Raw genomic sequence first — 23,947 nt, 5'->3', positions numbered from 1 at the left:
GATAATTAAGGGAATTATATCTAGTTAATTAACAGAAAAGTAGCTAACAGTACTCTGAAAAGAGCCACTGCATGTACTCGTAACATTTCTCACCTGCTGACTTTATCTAATGCTTCCAATTAAGTGTATATTTAACTTAACAGAGAACACTGTCTGCCACCTACCAACTGGTACAGTTAAAAGTCTGTTAAATGAAAAGATTTGTATAAACCAAATTTCACATTAATGAGTCAAAATGTTCTGATAAATCAGAGATGGACTGATCAACAAAATCTTCTTTTAGTTTACTTCTGAATATTTGGGGATTTCTGATTTCTTGCCTGCTAGCAACCTGCTAAAAGACTTTTGCAGCAGAATATAAAAATCCATTCTGAAACCTAAATATCGACACATAGTCAATACGGAAATTAGTGTTATGGTTATGACTTTCAGAATTTATTCTAAATCCACTGTTAACACTAAAAATAGGATGCATGTGTATATGTTCCGTATCTCCTCTCGAACCACTGAATTTTTTTCAACCAAATTTGGCACACATACTGCTTGCCCCACAAGAATCAGCATTATGGGGGTTAGAACCTCATAGCTCTCATAGTAGCAGAGATATGAGCAATAAAAGGCTTCTCAGCACCTGCCGCATGGGCCACCCTGCACACCGGGAATGTAATGTGGGGATAGAATCAGCTTATTTTATCGGCCACCAACACTGATGCATTTCCATGGAGGCATTCATAATTCCATAACAAGTGGCACTGACCATGGCTGGATTTATATGTGTCTATGTCTCTGTCCAGCATCTCCTAAACAATGGATCAATTTCAACCAAATTTGGTACTAATTGCTATCTGGTAATCAGCACTGTGTGGGTTAGAACTCCTACCTCCCATAGGAGTAGAGATACGGGCAAATAGACTTTTTCTTTTTTTTTCACCCCATGCTGTGCACGATGGGTTGTGTGGGTAGTGTCGGCATGCATTGCAGGGGCTATACTTGTGGATGGGCATAGCTGAGCAAAGAGAGGGGGAGGGAGGGATAGTGAGAGAGGGGGGAAGATAGGGTGGACAGAGAAAGAAAGGAGGATGAGGAGATGAACAGAGAGGCGGGGCGAGATGATGGACAGAGAGAGGGGGAGGAGAAGATGGACAAAGAGAATGTGGAAGAGGTTTGAAATGGACAGAGAGAGGGGGCATAGGACATGGACAAAAAGAGGAGTGAGAAAGGGACAGACAAAGAGAGTGTGGAGGAGAATGACGTGGAAAGAAAATGTGGGAGGAACAGATGGGCAGAGAGGAGGGAGGAGGTTATGGACAGAGAGAGATGGTAGGAGGCATGTTGTGTGGGCAGTAGCTGCATGCATTGCAGGGGCTACATATGCAGATGGGTACAGCTGAGAAAAGGGAGGGGGAGAGATTAATAGGGAGAGGGAGGAGGAGTATGAGGTGGACAGAAAGGGGGGGGGGAGGAGAATATGAACAGAGAGAGAGAGCACAGGAGGAGATAGACAGAGGAAGCTGTGGAGGAGGATGTGATGGGCAAAGAGAGGGGGTGGAAAAGATGGATAGGAAGAGGGGCAAGGAGGGATGGACAGAGAGAGGGGGAGATAGCAATTGTCAGAGAGAGAGAGAGAGAGAGAGAGAGGCAGGCAGAGATGGTCAGAAGGAGGGGGAGGAAGGGGAGATGCAGGAGGGGCAGGTAGTGGGCAGGTGGGAAAGGAAGAGATGAACAGAGAGAGGGGCGAGGAGGGGACTCATGGAGAAAGGGGGAGCAGGAGATGTACAGAGAGAGGGAGAGATGGTCAGAAACAGGAGGAGGGCGAGGGGGGTGGAGGAGGAGGAAGAGGACAGAGAGGGGGGGAGATGTAAGAAACAGGTGGAAGGTGTAGAGGTGTAGTGGGAAAGTGGAAAAGGAAAAGGGGGAAGGGAAGATGGAGAGAGACAAGGGGAGGAGAATATGTACAGAAGAGGGACAGAAAGATCTGGTCAGAGAGAGGGGGTGGTGGACAAAGAGAGGGTGGGGGAGAAGATGAGAGACAGAGCGATGGGAAAGGAGGAGATGGAGAGACAGAGGTTGGAGGATGAGGTGGAAAGAGAGATGGGAGAGGAAGAAGTCAACACAGAGGGGCTGAGGACATATATGTCTTGAACGTATATGCGAATGAAGCTGCGAGGAAATGGCTAGATATTAACTATAAATATGTTAGGGAGTACATGTATTGACACATATGGTCTGTGGAAAGGCTTCTTCAAGATGTCTGGTAATCAGCTTCATGGCACTTTTGTACCACCAGTTGCATTGTCCCAGAATATTATGCCATAGGACAGCATGGAATGAAAGTATGCAAGCAATCCTGTGTGCAGGTCAAACAAGAAGCTACATCAAACTCTAACATGGTCTTCCCCTATCAGTCTCCCTGCAAGTTTCACACTCAAATCAAACTTTCTAGCCATCAGAACAGGCACATAAGATGTAACAGGCAACAAAGACTTTTAACAGCATATTTATTTCTCCCAATCTTGAAACTTTACAACTGTTATTTTAGGTTCTTTTTCTTCAGATATTTGGCACAAGAATGACATCCATTTTCACTGGAACTGACAGACTGTATCACAGAACACTGTATTTGCTGTAACAGTGTTTGCATGTCATAGTGAAGCTGCTGTACTGCTACTGCCTTTAACATTTGGAAACATCAGCTGAGAAAGATGAGGAATGCCAGTGACAGAAAGAATCAGTTTTTATGGCAAAATTCAAAAAGGATCAGAATTCAAAACTTAATTTTCACAAACTACAAAGGGTTGAACCACAACTCTAGCACTCTTGGATAGAGAAAGGTTTAAAATTTAATGTTCAAATTGTTATGCATTCAATGTAAGTATGATCAGTTACACAACAAACATCTAAATGGCAGCTCATCTTTTGCCTTTCAAGAATCTGCTGTTATCTAACTAAGAGATTCCTTTGACAGTACAGCACAGCAGGTGTTAACTACTAGTGAATCCCTTTCGTGTTGATTACCTACCACATGATTTTAAGTCGAAATCTAATAGTATGTCAATTGAATGTACTTTAAAGATGAAATGTGGATTACAAAAAAAAAAAAAAAAAAATACTTGTTCAAAAAAATTATCCTCTTCCATGTTCACTGCAGTGCAAAAGTTCTACCTTTTAGTGTGGTAGTCATGATGCAATGCTTGCAATAACAGCAGACTGTGTGACTTCTGATACAGATTATGTTTCAGAACTCACCGTACCATTGGCTAAGATTTTAAGGTCATTGCTTGCTCATGTTGAGGATTTCCTAGGGTTCCTTTGGTAAGTTGTACAGATATGCTCAACATTTTCACCCACTTTGCTTGGTTGACCTGTGCTTTCTTGTTTGCAGGTGTAACCCTCTACAATGAATTTTCAATGATTTGCGTATGAAAAGGCTTTTTGTGGAACTGTTCGCAAAATGCACATCATACATCAACAATGGAATCTAAGTTGGCTAAATGCAGCACACAAAATGATTGTTCCTGTGGTATTGCCAATTTTCTACCAACAAGCAACAGCACAACTGTGACTTGGGAATCGAACTTCTATGTGGACTGCTCAACACTTTCAATTTTTCTCTGACTATGAGTACTGGGGTTATTTTTCTGTCTTTTGTTGTTTCTGAAAGGTAAATTCTTAAAATCTGTGGTTTCATTTGGATGAACTTCTGTTATGATGCTCAGCATGAATTGATGGTACACTGGAAACTCACAATCATGGCCCAGAAAATGGATAAGGTGCCTTTGAGAACAACAGAATGATAATAATAGAAACTTCATAGTAAAACCTCATGCTTTTTATATTTCGAGCAAAAAATTGGACAAAATATTCAAAAATGGCTTGTAGTAGTGAAGACAATTTGGAATTGTATAGAAGATTGAAAAATAAATAAATGAATTCACAATTCACCTGAGTGATCAAGCAGAGGAAACAACAAAATGAGAAAACACATTACAGGGAGAATGCAAATGTTCCCTTTTAATGTGCTGCAGCTGCGGATGTGACCTCGGAATGGTGTAGTGCCACAAGTTATAGGCCACTGTTATACAAAAACTCACGGCTAGGTATGTCCCAGGAAGACCAATAACTACTTCTAATATATGAAACAAATGAATGAAGATGAAGCTTAAATAAATTCTTTCTGTGTATGTAACCAAAATTCCTTCACAAACATGTTACTTTTATACAGCAACACGACACAGGTCGCTCAAGAGGGTAAAGGCTTAGGACCATTGGTGTGTATTCTATGGAAGCAAGCTGAGCACTGCTTAGCCAGCATAAATTGGGAACATTGGCGAAAGTAATGGAAATATTGAAGTTTAAAAACATTCTCTGCTTGGGCTGATAAATGCAAAACTATACAATAGTTTTGGATCAGCACTACAGATTTTCATGGTTCCTAGCGACTTCATAAGTTTGCACTCACTATAAGCTACGATTCAGACAAGGACTGATATTCTCTGAATATTCTGTGCATGCAGCACCTGGAGCTCTGTGATGCATGGCTCTGCCTACCCTGTTACCCCCACTCACCAGATCCCACAGTGAATCAACTGAGGATCTTCTCGTGAGGAAATACAAAGAAAGTCATAATTTTTTTTCTGGTGCGAAGTAAAACATATCTAGGGCTCTGATGGAAACCCAGTTCTAAGCAAAGATGGGAAAGCAGAAAGGTGGAATGAGTATATAGAGGGACTATACTAGGGTGATGTTCTTGAGGACAATATTATGGAAATGGAAGAGGATGTAGATGAAGATGAAATGGGAGATATGATACTGTGTGAAGAATTTGATAGAGCACTGAAAGACCTAAGTCGAAACAAGGTCCCGGGAGTAGACAACATTTCATTAGAACTACTGACAGCCTTGGGAGAGCCGCTCCTGACAAAACTCTACCATCTGGTGAGCAAAATGTATGAGACAGGAGAAATACCCTCAGACTTCAAGAATATAATAATTCCAATCCCAAAGAAAGCAGGTGTTGACAGATGTGAAAATTACCGAACTGTCAGTTTAATAAGTCACAGCTGCAAAATACTACGCGAATTCTGTACAGACGAATGGAAAAACTGGTAGAAGCCGACCTCGGGGAAGATCAGTTTGGATTCCGTAGAAATATGGGAACAGGTGAGGCAATACTGACCTTACCACTTATCTTAGAAGCTAGATTAAGAAAAGGCAAACCTATGTTTCTTCATTTGTAGACTTGGAGAAAGCTTTTGACAATGTTGACTGGAATAATCTCTTTCAATTTCTGAAGGTGGCAGGGGTAAAATACAAGGAGCGAAAGGCTGTTTACAATTTGTACAGAAACCAGATGGCAGTTATAAGAGTCGAGGGACATGAAAGGGAAGCAGTGGTTGGGAAGGGAGTGAGACAGGGTTGTAGCCTCTCCCCGATGTTATTCAATCTGTATATTGAGCAAGCAGTAAAGGAAACAAAAGAACAATTCGGAGTAGATATTAAAATCCATGGAGAAGAAAATAAAACTTTAAGGTTCGCCGATGACATTGTAATTCTGTCAGAGACAGCAAAGGACTTGGAAGAGCAGTTGAACGGAATGGACAGTGTCTTGAAGGGAGGGTATAAGATGAACATCAACAAAAGCAAAACGAGGATAATGGAATGTAGTCGAATTAAGTCGGTGATGCTGAGGGAATTAGATTAGGAAATGAGATGCTTAAAGTAGTAAATGAGTTTTGCTATTTGGGGAGCAAAGTAACTGATGATGGTCGAAGTAGAGAGGATATAAAATGTAGACTGGCAATGGCAAGGAAAGCGTTTCTGAAGAAGAGAAATTTGTTAACATCGAGTATAGATTTAAATGTCAGGAAGTCGTTTCTGAAAGTTTTTTGTATGGAGTGTAGCCATGTATGGAAGTGAAACATGGACAATAAATAGTTTGGATAAGAAGAGGATAGAAGCCTTTGAAATGTGGTGCTACAGAAGAATGCTGAAAATTAGATGGGTAGACATAACTAATGAGGATGTATTGAATAGAATTGGGGAGAAGAGGATTATGTGGCATAACTTGACAAAAAGAATGGACCGGTTAGTAGGACATGTTCTGAGGCATCAAGGGATCACCAATTTAGTACTGGAGGGCAGCGTGGAGGGTAAAAATCGTAGAGGGAGACCAAGAGATGAATACACTAAACAGATTCAGAAGGATGTAGGCTGCAGTACGTATTGGGAGATTAAGAAGCTTGCACAGGATAGAGTAGCATGGAGAGCTGCATCAAACCAGTCTCAGGACTGAAGACCACAACAACAACAACAAGAAGTAAAACATACTCATGGGTAAGGTAAACAAGTAATTACACATTAAGTATATAGTTCTGCATTATATCAATACCATAAATAGCCTTTATAGATTATAATAACCATCACACAGGTACGCTGCCATTGGTCGGAAGGTAAGCAACCTAGCCCATAGTATATCATACTGCTGAGTGGCAAAATCATGGTAACACTAGCCAGGTTGAATGTGGCTCTCTGTGGCACAACTTTTCTGCTCACAGTTTCCAAGAGGAGGGGAACATAATACAACTGGGTAGACCTACAAGTGAATCATGCATCACAACTAGAAATCTTCCACACCGCATTTCAATATGTGACTTTACAACACCAAGAAGTGGCTGTCAGGACACCCTGATAAGCAAAATCTAAATAAAATCAATTATGCTGAACTCATACATATTGTCAGTGAATGTATGTTCATTTAGAACATACATGTCAAATCTAATGCAGAAAGACTTGACTGCTTCTCTTCGAAACACATCTATGGATAAAATAAGAAAGCAGAAAAATGAATCTAATTTTGTCTCAGTTATTCTGGATGAAGCAACAGATACATGCAATTTCTCACAGGTCTCCTCAGTACTTCATTATGTCACAGCTATTGGCCAAGCCCATGAAACATTTCTAAAATTCATCAAAAAGCTCAGAGTTATGATGGTGCAGCAATTGGCTGGTCATCTGAAAGGATTGTAATTGATAATGGTAAACATGTTTTCTACTGTAATTTTCATTCACTGTATCACTCGTTGACTGAATTCATTGGTACTGCAAGCTACATCAAAGATCAAAGAATGCAGGATTCATTTCCTCTCTTTGAATGTTCTTCCAGTTTTCACCCCAAGCCCACAAAAAGAACCTGGGTTCTAGATGAGGAAGTAAAGAAACAAGTGCCTAAAGGTTCTGCCATGCAGTGGAGTTCTGCATCCCATTTAATGAAAACTTATATCAAAGGCAACTAGTTTCACTTTTAAATTATATAATAGATCTAGATAAGTGGGATGAAGAAGCCTATACTGCTGTTTGTGGATCTGAAATCATGAGGCAAGATGTCTGTTTACTTTTTGTTTTACATACTTTTGCAGATTGTTCCCTCTTACTAACACCTGATTTGGTATTTTGAGCTTACTACATTGGCTAATGTGTAATAAAATTAATGAATTGGCTGAAATGTTGCATATCAAATGTGATGGATTTTAATGAATTGGGAAGGATTCATTCATGGCCAATATATGGCTCAACCAGTTACTAAAACTGCAGTCAATTTGGAAACAAACTTTGCAAGAATCTACTGTAAAATTTCATACACAGTAATGCTGCAGTTACAATGTAGATTCAGTAACTTGGTCACTCTTGTTATTTTTGCAACTTTTAAATGTACACAATTTTGACCAATATATAGACAATATTACCCTGAACACGCATTACAATCACTAAAATATTGCTATCAGTCAGTTTTAGTTTTTTGTTGTTTAAGATCATGGCTAGTGATTGCTTATATTTCCTGAGAGATGTGTCATAAAAGTGTTGGTGATTTGTTTAAGTTTATTATGAAATTGGCCCCAGACAGCATACTGTGATCTTGTGAGACTATTATACTTATTCTAATTATCCCTCCATCCGGTGCCTCAGTTGAGTGAAAATTTCAGCAATCAAAAGGATAAAAAACTATGTATGTAGCTCACACAATCAAGAACAGCCTACAAACCTAGATCTATTATTAACTGAAAAGGACAACCCACACCAGCTGAGGTCTGAGTTTCACAATCAGTTGATCAACGAATTTGCAAAAAATGTAATTCATATTTAAAAATGACAGTTTTATTGTATTGTAACTACTTACATTTACAAAAAGTTCAGTGCATGCGACAGCTTATGACACACCCAAAAGTATTTCGTAAGTTGTCTCCTAACAGCCTATTTCACCTGTCTACATGTGTTTGTATTATACTATTGGACACATTCATGGGCCTGCTAAGGAAAATGACTTTGTGAAATCGATCAAATTAACTGGATCCCTACCTCTCAAATCAGAAATAACAATTCTTACCACTCAGTTGAGGCACGGACCACCTCACAAATGAGAAACAAAAATTGTACATGATACAAAACAATAATCTAATATAATGTAATTGGATAGATAAAAAAAATATACTCACCATATGGCGGCAAGAGAAAACACATATGAAATAAAGTTTTTCTTATGCAAGCTTTTGGAGCCAGTGGGTACTGGCAGAAGGGTTGAAGGGGAAGGAAGAGGGATGAAGGAAAGGGACTGGAAATGTTTAGGAAAAGGGGTAGAGTTCAGAAAATCCACACAGAATCCTGGAGCAAAGGAGACTTACCAGATGGGATGTACAGGAAAGACTGATTATTGGGGACTGCACCAGATGAGATTTGGAAACCTTAAAGGTGGAAGACAGAGTAAAATACAAAACTGAGATTACTGCTAAGAACATCATGCACAAGTTAATAAGAGTGCATTGTATGTAACAGAGGTGGGAGGGGGAATGGCAAAAACCAGACAGGTCAGAAAATGAAAGATGTAGAAAACTAAAATAGAGTGAAGAAAGGAGTAGTTACTGTGAAGAAATACTGAGACAGAAGAAATTAAAGTAAACTAAGATCAGGTCGGTAGCAAGGACCAAGGACATGTTGTAGCACTAGTTTCTACCTGTGGGGTTCTGAGAAACCAGTGTCTGGGGGAAGAAACCAGAAGGCACATGTAGTGAAACAGGCACTGAGGTCTTGATGTCACATTGTAGAGAATGCTTTGCAACAGGATATTATGTGTTGCCAGCACACACCCTCTGCCTATGCCTATTCAGCCTTACTGATAACTTTTTGGTAGTCATGCCGATGTAAAAGGTCAAACAGTGTTTACACAACAGCTGGTATATGACTTGTGTCATTTCACAGGTGGCTCTCCCTTTAATGGTAAATGTTTTGCCAGTTACAAGGCTGATATAGGTGGTGGTAGGAGGATGAATAGGGCAAGTCTTGCAGTGGGGACGGTCACAGGGGTAGGGAGATGGATGCAAAAGGAGCACAGGGTCCAACAAGGGCATCACAGAGATTGGGAGGACACTGAAAAGCTACTGTAGGTGTGGTGACCAAACTCTCAGGCAGAATGAATCTCATTTCAGGGCATGATTTTATGAAGTCATGGCCTTTTCCGAACTCTGCCCCTTTTCATAAAGCTCTCCAGTCCTTTTCCTTCACCCCATTCCTTCTCCTTCAACCTTTCTGCTGGAAGAAGGAGCCACTGGCTCCAAAAGCTTTCATAACTAAAACTTTTCTTTATGTGTGTGTTTTCCTGCTGCCACTCGGTGAGCAGATTTTTTTTATCTATCCCATTACATTATGTTAAAAATTGATTATTTTTGTTGTTAAACAGTTATCTAAGAAATATATATGCCTTTACATTAAGTTGTGTACAAGCTTTTTCACATTTTGAATGGAAAATGTTTTTACAAGCCCTTCTGGAGTTTGGTTCATGATGTTACAATTTCTACACCAAACAGACACACTTAACTTTGTGCATTTCAAACATGTCCTCAATTTGAACATAAACTATTTGTCTGAAATTGTGGTTTCATAATATGTGTTGTATGCTGTGGTTAAGTTCAATGAGATTTAAATTACCATCACATATGTGATACAAAATTAAGTAAATAAACAGCCGACTAATAATAGAACACACTGTATTTACCAATTCCATTGAAAACTTTGTATGCTGCTAGATGAGACAGCCACCCTCTGTCCCTCAGCCATTGTGAAAGGAATCCAAACAAGCTTCCAGTAATCCATGCGAAGAGGTATGGCACTGCTGATAATGTCCCACTCTACATCAAAAGGAAGAGCTACAAGACATTATGAAACATCACTAGCTACAGAAAAAGCACAACAAAAAGACCTTGATATAACATTTATTGTACCTTTACTACTAACAAGAGTCAGCTTGGCTTTGTATGTAAACTCTTCTTGAGCACTTAGTTTCCTAGTTCTGAGTCACTTGGAGTCAGAAGACCTCAGGTCTTTACAGTTTTGTTATTAATGTCTGTTAACTTTAACAAAAAATTATGCACTGTAGCAGTTTTGTTTCATTTTAATGTTAATTAATTTCACCTAGCGAGATTTTCATGAATGGTTAGAGGAAATAAGCATGCAAAAAATGCTCCATGACCGTATGTTCCCTTGCCTTCTGATGGTGTTTGCAGCATAAAGTGCATTGTTAGTAAGTTCCTTTCTGTGAGTGTATTGTGCCTGAGTTCTAGTGAGTTTCAGTTTCTTGTGAATAAATGCAGCACATAATGAGTCTGGAAACAGCACAATATGAATTCAGTGGGAATTTATTAGGCAAAAGTTTGGAACATGAGCTTAGAATACAAATGAAGGAATTTGGTGTGCCCATACCCAATCTAAACATCTATTAAAAACAAAAATAGTGTAAATCCATGCAAGGGTATACACGCAATTTCAGCAGAGCACTGTACAATGCAGCTGAGTGGTTCTGTGGTTCTGAAGTGAAAAATGTATTTTTCTGTTTCAATGTCTTGTTACAGATTGTAATGATAGCACCAGTTCTGAGAATGGTATCACAGACTTAAAGAATTTCTATGCAAAGGTGAAAAAATACAATTCAAATGAAAAACATGTAAAATGGTTTCAATGAAGTTTCAGTGCTCAGGAAAGTGGACATTACATGCCAACTACACTGATCAGCCAGAACATTGTGATTACTGACTACTATCAATATAAATCCAGCTAGGTGACAGCAGCATCACCTGGTGAGGAATGACTACTAGTCAGACACATGCATGGTGCATGTGGTATCAGTGAGCACGGTGTCCGTGTGTAGAATGCGGAAGGTGCACAGTATATGTGAGTTTGACAGAGGGCAGATTGTGATGGCCTGGAGGCTTGGCACAAGCATTCTGGAAACTGCATGACTTGTCTGGTGTTCGAGGAGGGTTAAGGTGAGTGCCTTCAGCACAAGGCAAAACCAATGTGAAACCACATCCAGGCATCGTGGAGCTGAGCAGCCACCCTTCATTACAGATTTTGGACGTCACAGTCTGGGGAGACTGGTAAAACAGGACAGGCAGTGAACTGTGGTGGAATTAACATCAGACTTTAATGCTGGGCAGAGTAAAAGCCTGTCTGAACCCACAGTGCACTGAACACTACTAACAATCCCCTCTGCAGCCGAAGACACATGCATATGGCAATGTTAACACCATGATATCCGCAACTATGACTGACATGGGCACAATACCATCAGCACTGGACATTGGCACAGCGTCAGAGCATTGCGTGGTCTGAAAAATCCCAATACCTTCTTCATCATGCTGGTGGAAGGGCACAAATCCGTCACCTTCCAGGGGAACAGCTCCTTGTTACCTGTACTGTGGCACGGAGTCAAGCTATAGGAAGCTCCATTATTGCCCTGGGAAACATTCATGTGGGCATTCATGGGTCCAGTGGAGCTCGTGCAAGGCACCATGACGGTCAAGAAGTATCATATACTGGTTGCATGCCACACCCCTTCATGATGATCATGTTTTCTAAAAGCAGTGGCATTTTACAACAAGATAATGTGCAATGTCATAAAACCAGGAGTGTCATGGAGTGGTTTGAGGAATCCAGTTGTGAATTCTAATTGATGTGCTGGCGCCCCAACTCACCAAAGCTGAACCCAACTGAAGACTTCTGGTGTGTGATTGAATGTGGCATCATAGCTCAAGGCCACCATACCCGGAATTTACGGGAATTAGGTGACTTGTATGTAGAGATGTGGTGCCAACTCCCTACAGCAGCCTACCAAGTCCTCATTGCTTCCATGCCACGACATGTTGCTGTGGTCATAATGTTCTGGTTTATCATTGTAGATACTGCCTACCTATGTAAACACATACAAAACAAAATACGTCAGTATATTGGTATATAGTGGTTAATGTCATATACTGCATTAAATTTTGTGGAAAATTTTAGTTTACCATTAGAGGTCATGATGAAACAGGAAAGTCCAGCCACCTACAAATTTATCAGGGACTAGTTGGTCTAACGTCAGAACTGGACAGAGTCTTGAAGCACCATATTGAAAAATCAGAAAACCAGGTTTTCTTAGTTCTGTCCAAAACATTACGATATACTGATAACTTTTACTTTAAGGACCATCTGACTACAACTGAATGAAACACAATTTTCGTGCCATATGCGTTTCGCCTTTATTTTCTACAAGGAATCTTCAGTGGCAGGTTGTGTGGACAATTTTCTACATATTACGCTCCTGCTGCATTTTTTATGTTGTTCCTCTTCTTATAAATGCCAGTTTGCGGTTTTGTTTCCCACATTTCACAGCACTAGGAACTGAACACTTGTTTTGATGCAATGTTTTGGTTTGTGTTGCTTTGGTCTGTAGATGCTAGCCATACTGCTATTGGTGCAGTATTAGAACAGCTCACTCACGACACTTGGCAACCACTAACCTTATTTTCACATCAGTTCTCACATTTGCAGCAAAAATGGAGCACTTACAATCATGAACTTCTTGCTATTTATGAATCGATCAAGCACTTTCACCACCTGTTAAAAGCCAGAGAGTTCACAATTTTTACTGATCACAAGCTGCTTACCTATGCTTTTATACAGAACAACACCACATGCTCACCAAGTCAGTACAATCATTTAGAGTTCATGCCCAATTATGCAGTGACATCCTTCACATGTTAGGCACTGACAACATCATGACCGATTGTCTTGAGTTAGCAGTGTAACAGATGCTACTGATTTTGCACAACTTGCAAAGGCACAATAATCTGACCAGGAACTCCAGACTCTACTGAAACATGCATTGTTCATCCTACAGTTTAACTGGTTGATGTTCCTGCTACTGACATGAAGGTACACTGTGACATTACTAGTAGGTGGCTTCATCCTTTTCTGCCTCTCGCATTCCACAGACGTGCTTTTGACGGACTGCACAACCTGTGATACCATGGTGTTAGATCATCAACTAACCTGATTTCAAAAATTTTTATAGCCTGGGATTCAAAATGGTTGTTACAAGTGGACTCACGTGTGCATTCAGTGTCAGTGCAGCAAGATATGACATCAGATGCAAGCACCAGTGGGAGATTTTCCAGATACAATGACACAATTTGTGCATTGCACATTGAAGTAGTAGATCTGCTACCTCCATCAAATAGTGAGCCCCGTTTGTAAACTGCAAATGATCGTTTCACTCGCAGGCCAGAAGCAATACCAGTTGACAACATATCAACAGAAATGCTAGCCTTCGTCTTTATCTCAAACTGTATTTCCAGTTTCAGTTGTCCACTGCACATCACTACTAACTGTAGCCAACATTTTGAATTAGAGCTATTTACTGAACTTAGCAAATTCTGTGGTGCTATTCCATCATAGGATGACAAGCTACCACCCATCAAGCAATGACGTGATTAAATGCTGGCACCATTCTTTGAAAGCTGTACTGATATGTCATGACACTAATTTTACAACAGCCTTAGCCATGGTCCTGATTGGTCTTTGCAACACATATAAACTGGGCTTGGATTCTTTATCAGTAGAGTTCACATACAGCAAACCCTTACAAAACCCTGGCAAATTCATTGACCCAGGTGTCATGCAGCTTCCTGACCCTGACCAGACAGACTTTGTTTGTCACCTGAAAGAATACAATGTGCGCATTCACCCTCATTGAGCATCCTGATATGGCACGAGACCAACATTTGTGCATCATGATTTACAAATAGGCACACATATCCTGCTATACAAAGATGGTGTCAAAGCAGTGCTACAAAAATCTTACACAGGCCCACATGGTGTCATCAAAAGAGGAGCATGGACTTTGGTCATTTTAGTGACACAGATCTACCACAGTCTCGATTGTTGGGTGAAATGAGCTTACATGTTCCCAGAAGTATCGCCAACACATTTACCACAGAGCCAGCCTCAGTCACATTCTCAAACACAACTGCACCTCCAAAAGCAGACCTGCTATCTGAACAAGAACATGCTCTGGATGTGGAGTGCACTTCCCAGCAAGATTTTTGCTTGACACTCCGTTTCCCACAAGGGGGCTGATGTAGCAACATAGATTTTAAATTACTGTTGGCTGGTGTGTTTAAGCGAGCTGTCAAAAGAGTTCACACTACAGCTGCCAGAGGCACTGGCTTGTCATTTTTTCACTGTGCATTCTGCAACTTTTCAAGAATGTCACATAGGATGATGATTCAATTATAGACAGTTTTGTCAAAGTCTTCTCTAGTACTATAAACTTTCAAGTATATCAAATGTGCAATTATAGTTGTATGGGTGGCTAATGCCTAGTTGCACTAACTGTAAGGAGACACCTGAAAAACTGATAGCTCAGTGTAACAACTGTGCTCCTGTAATGTATGGCCATGTTAGAGTTAAAGAGGTGTATGAAAATGTTTACTTTATTCACTGCCACTCATGCCAGTTAAATTTAATCGCTGAGCATTGTGTTACAGGCAATAACCTAGTGCAGATCTTATTCAGCAACTTGGATGGAATTTCTACCTTTTTTCCCTGGCTCCTAAATGCACAGCTGTCCTTGAAGATGCTGAAGAAATATATTCCTACCTTTCCTCAGTCCAATAGATGGAATTTCAAATCACAAGAGTGCAAACACTACATAAAAATATCAAAAGAAAATTGTTGAATGCATGGAAAAAAAATATAGATGGTGACACTAACGATTACAAGACCATGGGACCCAAGAGTTTCCCGTAAAATGAAGGTTTCCTCTTCTGGTTACATTTTTTAAAATAAAATCATCCTTACTGTGACATCCTGTTCCAGAACTACAGCAAATTAATATTGATGCTGCGGGAACTATTGACTATGAACCTCATTTTGCAGCATCTGTCCTGGAGGTGGTGGTGGTGACAGTGGTGGTGGTGGTATGCACAGGGCATTCAACAGCAAGGTCATCGGCACCCATACTCAACTAATGGGAGAACAAAAGCATCTATCAAGCATATTAGGCTCTCATTTGACATTGACCATCACTAGGAGCAAGAAGAACAAACTGAAAAACGCGGACACCTCATGGAATCAACAAAGATGTAGGCACAAGATGTCTGTGGCTGCATCATGACTTAGATCAGTGATCAATTCATTTTTACTGATTGCTCATCAGTTGGACACCTGTTTGGACCATTGTTGTTTCTGAAACATCAAATTGTTTCATTTTTCACAGAAGGAACTAAAAGTTGCTGTTGCTTTCTTACGTTATGAACTGAATGTACTGAACAGCTGAAAGGATTTCATGAAAGCATTAGGTCCTTTCACGTTACTGAACTTTCTTTATGAAAACAACTTGGCATGAGCCTTTCCTGAAACTGTTAAGATTCCTTCAGATATTAGCAACTTTTCCCATTGATGAAAGGAGAGGCAGAATGCTGCTATCTACACTAAAATGGATGATAACATTCATGCAAAATACTATGAATGATGACAGGCTTTGTGCACTTGTGATGTTTTGTCTTGAAGAAGTACCACTGAATTTTAAATGTGAACATTTTTAGGTTAGGCTTTACCGTGACTGTTACTGACATTAAATGAAACAACAAGTTTACTGTTACCAGTCACCGTTTTATTTTTTCCACGACGCGTTTCGAAGGTTTAAACCTCCATCATCGGGTGGATTTACATTAGTTAGTATTACATATGTGTGTATGTTGTGTTACGACATTTGGAGGAACTTGTGGCACTGCCTAGTGGAGAAACAAGACACTATTTCAGAATATGGTTTTGGATAACTTTTGACAAAAAATTAAACTGATATTTAATGGTAAACTTTAATAAGTAAACTAGAGTACCTCCAGTGGTCACAGGTTCCTTTTTCTGTCATAACACTTCACATGTATACTGCCACATTTGTAAACAAATATGGCGTCTGGAATCGGCTGGGTGCAAGGTTCATACAGCAGAAGAGAAGACATAATCGCACAAGTGCAAAGAATATACATTGTAACAACATTAATACAGAATAATCGTTTAAACCATTTGGAGGTGTTTGTTTTGAGGTGTCAAATATATGTGTGTGTACTTCAGGTGGTATATAAATCCAATTTTGAAAGGTTAAAACAGCTAAACATTCGTACTCGTTTATGCAATCAGGTGAAATGTTAAAATGGCTTAAACTTCATACTTGCTAATAACAATTAGGTATAATGTTATAGGCTTCAATTACAATGATCATATTGGCTACAGCAGTAAAATCATACATAGATGACACTCTTTGAAGAAAGAGAGAGAGAGAGAGGAAGGAGTGATTATATGAGAGCAAACATTTACATGGCAAGGAGTCTTAAGATTACATGTTGCATATATTAGCTGCCTAAAGGTTGGGGTAATACACTGGTTAATGTTATAAAATATGCAGATAGATATACATTTGTGCAGTAGATGATGTACATACAGTTTTAAGCTGACAGGGGGTACAAGCTGTTGGTGTGATGAATTATCTGTGAATGAGGTCAATCTCTTGTACTCTCGGCGGCTGTCAATATTTATGGTAAATATTAGGATATATATATATATATATGTGTGTGTGTGTATTTTAAGAGTGTAGGCAGTTGCTGAAAACAGAGATGATACTATTGTAAATATTGTCATTTTGGTCATTTAAGATGGATACTGGTTGTTTCATTTGGTGTTTGTATATTTGGAGTGTTTCAAGGATGTCTAGTTTTCTGCCTTTTGGTTGGATGTGTAGGATGCTAATACTTGTGTTGTTAACATGGTGTTTTGTTTCATGTAGGTGGGTAGCTATTGCTGATGTGTGGTATTTTTTGTTTTTTAGTGCTGCCATGTGTTCCTTAAACCTAATCTCAAATGATCTGCCTGTCTGGCCTATGTAGAAGCAGTCACAGTCCAAACATTCAATTTTGTACACACCTGTGTGATGAAGTGGGTTTCGTGTGCCGATGTTGTGGGGTAACTTCTGTCCAATCTTGTTGTCTGTTGTAAAGGATATACTTATGCCTTTCCATTTGAAGACATTAGCAATCTGGTATGAAATGTTACCCAGACAGGGGATTGTATGCAAGACATTATTTTCTTTTTGTTTTTTGTGTTGTGATTGCTTTGCCATTATTGAGTGTTTTAGAGTGTCTATTATGGAGTTGTTATAGCCATTTTCAATAGCTGTTTGTTTTATTATTTCAATTTCTTGATCATGTTTATATTCTGAGAGTGGTAGTTGGATAGCTCTATTAATCATGTACCGGTATGCTGCCATTTTGTGTGCTGCGGGGTGGCAAGAGGAGTTGTGGATTGTAGTATGTGTTGTGGTAGGCTTCCGATAAATTTCAAACTGATGTCTGTTATTCTTTATTGTAATGGTAAGGTCTAGGAAATTTATACTGTCATCTTTTGGGTGTTCAACTGTGAATTTTATGCTTTCGTGGGAGTTGTTGAAAAACTGATTCAACTCACTGATGTCATCTTTAGTGCTTTTGATTAAAATTATGATATCATCTACATATCTGTAGTAGTAGATGATATTTTTGAGGAGGTGGTGATTGGAATTCAAGATTTTGTCTTCTAGGTTACTAATAAATATTTCTGCTAAAAATCCGGAAAGATTTGAGCCCATTGCCAGACCATCTGTTTGTTTGTACATTTTATTGTTAAATTTAAAATAGTTGTGTGAAAGTGTGAATTCAAGCAGGTCCATTAGTTCTTTAATGTGAGTTGAAGGGATTTTTTTGTGTTTATGTAGGTTGGCATTAATTATTTGTAGTGTGGTATCTATTGGCACTGATGAATAAAGGTTTTGTATGTCGAATGAGGCAAGTGTGGCTCCATCAGGTACTTGTATGTTTTTGACATATTGTGTGAATTCTGTTGTGTTTTTAAGTGTTCTCTCATTATTGAATGTGTATGCTTGTTTGAGAATTCTGAAGAGTATTTTATTGAGCTTGAATGTTGGGCTGTTCCTACAGTTCACTATGGGTCTGATGGGGGTCCCATCTTTGTGTATCTTAGGTTGTGACCTAAGACAAGGTGCTTGTGGGCTCATTGTTACAATGTTTCTTGCTTCTTGGATGGTGAGTAGAAAGTTAATGTTGTTTGAAATGTGTTTAATCTCCTTTTGTATTCTGGCTGTTGGATCTTTATGTATTTCAGTTATGTTGCTGGTTTGGAAGAAGTCTAAAGTTTTTTCTATGTATGTAGTTCTGTCCATTACAACAGTTGTGTTGCCCTTGTCAGCTTTTACAATTATTGCATAATTTATGTTTAATTTAGTCTTAATGGTACATGTAAGGGCTTCTTCTCTTTTCTTGTATGATGGGAATGGTTTTGTAATTTCCTTTTCAATGATTTCGTTAATTTTGTGGCAGGCTCATATTCTGTCGGTTTGCTTCTTAAAGGCGGTGGTCGAGATCTGTGTGACACAAGTGATGAGCTTCTCTTGGTTCTTTTGGTCCAGCGGAACTTGAACATTGTGTTTTAAGCCTTTGCAGAGTAGTGCCTCTTCTTCTGCAGTGAATATTATGCTCGTGTTGTTGAGGAAAGGTGTGTAGAATGAGTGCTTCTTTTGGCTGTTTTGGTTCGGTTTGGAAGGTAATTGTTGCTTTATAAGATTGGCCAGTGTTTTCTTCTGTGTAGCTTTCGTTTTCTGTACGATGAACTCGGTGTACTCTTTGACTTTTTTGGTTATGGAATCATATTCTAATCTATGAAGCAACTTTCCCAATTTTAATTCTGCATTATAAAGCTGTGTGTTGAACTTTTGTGTTTTAATATAAAGTTCTTTCAGTTCATTTTTCACCCAGAGTTTTCATGCGATATCCAGTGTTTTCTTCGCAGTTGTTGTGTTTGTTTTGATGTCAATCTTGACATAATTTGGGATGACGTTATTCTTGAGACAATTCCTATTGAAGTGTATGTGTTGTGTCGTCATTGCGACCTTTTCTGCACTGTTCTTATATTCGAAAATAGCCTTGATTGCCTGACTGGGCAGATTAACTTTAAATGTGAGATTTTTTTATTAGTAACCTAGAAGACAAAATCTTGAATTCCAATCACCACCTCCTCAAAAATATCATCTACTACTACAGATATGTAGATGATATCATAATTTTAATCAAAGGCACTAAAGATGACATCAGTGAGTTGAATCAGTTGAAGCAGTTCTAGGCGCTACAGTCTGGAACCGCGCGACCGCTATGGTCGCAGGTTCGAATCCTGCCTCGGGCATGGATGTGTGTGATGTCCTTAGGTTAGTTAGGTTTAAGTAGTTCTAAGTTCTAGGGGACTGGTGACCTCAGCAGTTAAGTTCCATAGTGCTCAGAGCCATTTGAACCAATCACAGCACAATACTTCTGACATCATGGAACATCACTGTTTATCAAGCAAACACAATATATTACATATCTCAAGTTTAGAACTTAAAACACGAAAAATATTATGCATGTAGCAAGGTTAACATACACTACATAAAGAACTCTCCAAAATGTGTCTTTTAGAGCAATTTGTTATGATAAAGTGTTGGAAAATGTGAAATTAGCAGATAAATATGCTGCTTATTGATCTTATTTTGGTGTTGTTTAATACTTGGTTATAAAATGGAAACTATGAGCCATGCCTGGTGACGGCAGATGTTTGGTATAATTCACGAATCACAGTTATAGTGCCTTCGCGGCTGCTTTACTGATTAATAGCAAGAACAGCAAGAAGAAGATTACAAAAGAAGGTACAGTTTAGTAATGAGAACCAAGTGGAACTAAAACAATTTGACCAAAATATGTCCAGGCTGATAATGTGTGTAGGCTGCTAAAGTGCATGATTAAGTATGAAGAAATTCAAGAATACAGACTTTATTTGACATAAAGATGAAAGATAAAGTTCTATTTTTCAATTTGTTTAACTGTAATTGTGCAAGCATCTTCTAGAAAAGACTGAACTATAAAATGTGGTCCACAGACATTACATTTGCCATTTTCATAATTCTCTTTACAAATCAGATTTAGATTTAGAATAAATTTATTCACCTATGAACACTCTCCATCCAACTATTATTAGAGAAGTACTCGATCTTTACACATTATAATTTATGAATTAATGTATTTACAGTAATTAATTAATACAGTTGTAGTAATACATTATATTTGCTTACTAGACTATACACGTTACATCTGCATCACCTCGGTTCCAAGAGTTCTAGAAACTGTACAGAAAACTGTAATAGAGATCAACATAAACATCATTTCCGTCCTTTTTATTGCACATGAAAACCACACATTGCATGTTGTACCATCATACAGTGAGACCTTCAGAGGTGACGGCCCACACAGGTATCTCTAATACTCAGTAGCATTTCCTCTTGCATTGGTGCATGTCCGTATTCATCGTGACATACTATCCACAAGTTCATCAAGGCACTGTTGGTCCAGATTGTCACACTGCTCTACGGCGATTTGGCATTGATCCATCAGAGTGGTTGGTGGGTCATGTCATCCATAAACAGCCCTTTTCAATCTATCCAAGGCATGTTTGATATCGTTCATGTCTGGAGAGCATGCTGGCCTCTCTAGTTGAGGGATGTTGTTATCCTGGAGGAAGTCATTCACAATATCTGCAAAATGGGGATACGAACTGTCATCCACAAAGACGAATGCCTCGCCAATATGCTGCCGATATGGTTGCACTATCGGTCGGAGGATGGCACTCACGTATCGTACAGCCGTTACAGCACCACGGCGTCTTCGGCCCCACATAATGCCACCCCAAAACAGCAGGAAACCTCCACCTTGCTGCACTCGCTGGACAAGGTGTCTGAGGCATTCAGCCTGACCGCGTTGCCTCCAAACACATCTCTGGCGATTGTCTGGTTGAAGGCATAAGCGACACTCATTGGTGAAGAGAATGTGATGCCAATCCTGAGCTGTCCATTCAGTATGTTGTTGGGCCCATCTGTACTGCACTGCATGGTGTCGTGGTTGCAAAGATGGACCTCACTCCTATTGCGCACAGTTTGACTCATAACATGACATCCTGTGGCTGCACAAAAAGCATTATTCGACATGGTGGTGTTGCTGTCAGGGTTCCTCCAAGCCATAATCCATAGGTAGCGGTCATCCACTGCAGTAGTAGTCCTTCGGCAGCCTGAGTGAGGCATGTCATTGACAGTTCCTGTCTCTCTGTAACTCTTCCATGTCCGAACAACATCGCTTTGGTTCACTCTGAAATGCCTGGACACTTCCCTTGTCGAGAGCCCTTCTTGGTACAAACTACCAATGCGGGTGGGATCGAACCATGGTATCGACCATCTAGGCATGGTTGAACTACAGACAACATGAACTGTGTACCTCCTTCCTGGTGGAATGACTGGAATTGATCGGCTGTCGGATCCCCTCTGTCTAATAGGTGCTGCTCATGCATGGTTGTTTACATCTTTGAGCGCGTTTAGTGACATCTCTGAACAGTCAAAGGGACTGTGTCTGTGATACAGTATCCACAGTCAATGTCTATCTTCAGGAGTTCTGGGAACCGAAGTGATGCAAAACTTTTTTGATGTGTGTATATTGATTTGTTTAACAATGCATATTGTACAGTACTGGACATTACTATTTTTGATAGCTTACCATCGTAAAGGTAGCTCCACTGTTATGTTTTCTTGAAATTCTTCCACTGTGATGTAATCTTTACTTTTCCCAAATTTACTATTAAATTTATTAATACACAATGTGCGAGTAATTTGTGAGAGTTTATTTAAATATAATGCCAAGATGTTATAACTGTGATGGATCTTTGTTAGTTTGGTGTATGGTATGTCATTTACAAGTGCATTTCTTGAGTCATGTCGATGTACAGAGTTCTTAAGATGAAACTCTTTTATATTCTCATTACTATAGACCAGGTAACTATAAATAATAAACTTGGTACTGTCATAATATTAAATTCCTTAAAGTCAATTACAAGATTCTTGTGATGAATGCTCTGCAATGCTTCTAACTGCCTTTTTCTACCATTTAAATATTTTTTGAACCCCTGGAATTTCCCAAATTAGAATTCTATAGGTCAAATGTGAATGGAAGAAGGCAAAGTATGCATACAATGTGGGCATTTTGCTTATACAGCCTCTCAATTTATGCAAAAAAATACCCTACCCGAGAGTGTTAAACAGTTTGTCTGTATACGTATCTCATGTACATATGGCCACTATGAAAACCACTAAGTTTTACTGGCTCATTGTCCTGTTTTGGTGCATTTAAATTGAACAACATGACTTCAGTTTTTGTATCATTTACCTATTACCTACATTGTTTCAAATTTCCATGTCTTACAAACTGCATTAATTAAACATGTTTTACTTCAGGAGCCTGAAACTATACAATATTCTTGTTGCAGTACTAATTCAAGTTACAAAACCAGTTAAGCAATTACGAATTATTTAATGTACACAGCCTCAGGTGAAACAGAACACAAGTTATATTAAGAATATTAAAACCGATTGTATTTTGATTGGTTCTTGGCTCTGAAGAACTTTTATAATTATTAGTTCATTCATGCCTTTCGCATATTTGTTCCAAAAATCCCTTCATGAAACAGATTCTTCAAAGATATGCAACAAGTCAGATTATACATTATCTAGCAGGATCAGCCACTGCACACTTCTTCTGTAATATGCCTGTATATTACCAACCATTTACAACTCCTCTTAATCTACTATGACAATAGTCACTGTTCTTCCCCTACTCAGCCAATGTTTTTCTCTAATGCTTCATATGAAGAAGTTATGTAGCTTTATGGAGAAAACTTCCTGCAAATATTCAACTCTAGTGGTAACTAGAATTTCCAGCCCCAAGTGAAAATCGGTAAATTACAGAGTGAGTGGCTAATAAGATACCTTTTATACTTTAGTTCTGAATATTTAGTGATTTTAAAATTCCTGACTGATGTGTACAACTGGTAAAGTGTCTTCCTTCGAGTCTACAGGACAGTATCAGTGAAAAAACATTCCAGAAACTTCTAAAGGAGTATTTTATGGAAAAAGAACTTTATAGTGTAGAAGAATATATGTGTAAATATTGTCGAATGTTATTATCACCTGCAGTATGTATTGTAATCACCTAAATATATTGATCTAACAATTGAAAACCAGGATGGAATAATGAGAAAATTATGAAAAGGATAGATTGCTACTCACGATATAGAGACTCAACATCCCCTCTATACGGTGAGTAGCAATCTACCCTTTTCACAATATTATTGTAAATATATTTTATGCTTCATATGACTTTATACGTATTGTCGCAGAAGAAGCTGAGTAGCTCCATGGTGTAGTGGTTATGATACTAAACTGTTGCATGGAGGGTTGTGAGTTCAACACTCACCTGGATTGCACAATTTTAATTTCTATATTAGGTTCGAGTACACTCTAGAAGTATCCACAACTGTCGAGAATCATTGTACTGGAATGTTCTGTAGCTGTATATATACGGTAGGTGTTCTGGCCAGAGGCAGATCGCTCCGCGCTCTTGTATGTGCAAGTGCTGAATAAATCTTCGTTAAGTGAGTTAGTGTTTGTCATTCATCTAATTACACCTTCTTT

At 39.1% G+C, this 23,947-nt stretch overlaps 1 protein-coding gene across 1 annotated transcript in view; it reads right to left on the bottom strand.

Annotated features, from left to right (window-relative positions):
- The window catches only part of LOC124777865, a 66,563-nt gene extending 50,305 nt beyond the window's left edge, over nucleotides 1–16,258 (bottom strand). The window contains exons 1-2 of the mRNA XM_047253399.1: nucleotides 16,203–16,258; nucleotides 10,043–10,193 (exon numbers count right to left, since the gene is read on the bottom strand). The gene's annotated coding sequence lies outside the window, so the exon portion shown is untranslated. The remainder of the gene's footprint in view (nucleotides 1–10,042; nucleotides 10,194–16,202) is intronic.
- Nucleotides 16,259–23,947: the final 7,689 nt, after the last annotated feature.

This window comes from Schistocerca piceifrons, chromosome 2 (genome assembly GCF_021461385.2).
Source record: "Schistocerca piceifrons isolate TAMUIC-IGC-003096 chromosome 2, iqSchPice1.1, whole genome shotgun sequence".
Lineage (NCBI taxonomy): Eukaryota > Metazoa > Arthropoda > Insecta > Orthoptera > Acrididae > Schistocerca > Schistocerca piceifrons.
This window is presented reverse-complemented; position numbering and strand designations above follow the sequence as displayed.